The sequence below is a fragment of the Chelonia mydas genome, chromosome 2 (assembly GCF_015237465.2).
Source record: "Chelonia mydas isolate rCheMyd1 chromosome 2, rCheMyd1.pri.v2, whole genome shotgun sequence".
NCBI classification, from domain to species: Eukaryota; Metazoa; Chordata; order Testudines; family Cheloniidae; genus Chelonia; species Chelonia mydas.
The window spans coordinates 39,400,008-39,401,396 of NC_057850.1; positions in this window are offsets into that span (position 1 = coordinate 39,400,008).

Here is a 1,389-nt window from a genome sequence, read left to right on the forward strand (position 1 = left end):
ATTACCTAGTGAATATATTTTAGTTAAGAAATAACGAGAAGTAGCTAGTTACAGCATTTACACTGAGACGAAAGTTCACACCCCTGGACTTTTTCTTCCAATATATGGGCTTCATAGGGGTGAGTGCAATGGCCTCAAAACCACTCCATAGCCTGTGTCACTCCAACGAAGAGTTCAAAGAAAGGTACCGTAGCTGAAGGTATCGTACTTTAATATTAAGTGGTTTAATATGGCCGATATGAGAAAAGGGAAATGAGAGATGTTTTGGCCACCCACGAGCTTCACCAAGTTGTACTAGTACTATGCTGACTTTTCCTTGAATTCTTTGCTGGAGTATCACAGGATTTGTGAAATGTTTCTGAGACCTTGAGATAATGAGCCCAATGCTGCTGCCATATAAATCGCCAAAGCTCCAAGTCCCCCACTGATTCCTATGACAGCAGGCTCAGTGGCAGAAAAAAAGCAAGATCATTCATTGGAAATCAACGTGAAGACAGAGTGGATTTTTTTTTTAAAGTGGAAGACATTGATTCTATGACATCATCCTATTGTGATTACCTTGTTTCTAATCTTCCATACAATGCACAGTGATTTTGCTGGATGGATATTGGTACAGTAGAATGACAATTCCTCATTGCATTAGTATAGAATAAGAATATTCTGATAGGTTTAGAGAACAACATTAGGTCCTGATCCCACAGCCTTTCCTCACACAAGTAACCCTTACTCACAGAGGAAAGGTGAGGATTAATACAAGGAAGGTGTTCCCAACTCTGCCTTGTTTAGACAATTAGCATTGCTGTGTTGGAGGGACACAGACACTCAATTTGCTGGGCAGATAGTGGGAGGCTAAGGTGACCCAATCCTTCACTATTTACTTATTCCTTATTCATGCAACCCCTCACTAAAGTAATAATATGAAAGCAATGGGACTTAATAACAGCTTCACCTGAGCAAGGATTGAAAAGGGACAGTACAGAAGTGGGCCTTTGTATCTTAGTAGGTAGAGGGAACAGGTGCTTAGCAGATACTATCTGTTATAAAGGAAAATGTTGAGACAACTTTATGGTCAAATATATCACCTGAGCACATGTACCAATTTTCATCAAATTCTTCCTAATTCAAAATCCCCTCCTGATGGCTGAGTCCCATTGAAAGGAAGAATCTGATTAAGTTATCTAATTTATGGCTTTGATATGCAATATCCCTGTGAGTTTGGGGGCAATAGGCTTCTTTTCCTTTAGATAAAATAATGGGTTTCTCTTTGTAACTTTATTAATATGACTGTGACATATGCAGTCACTAATGCACTATACATTGTTTATTGAAAACAATCAATAAATAGAATATAAAAAAGGTGTATGATAATTTTGTGCATAAGATGGTTCA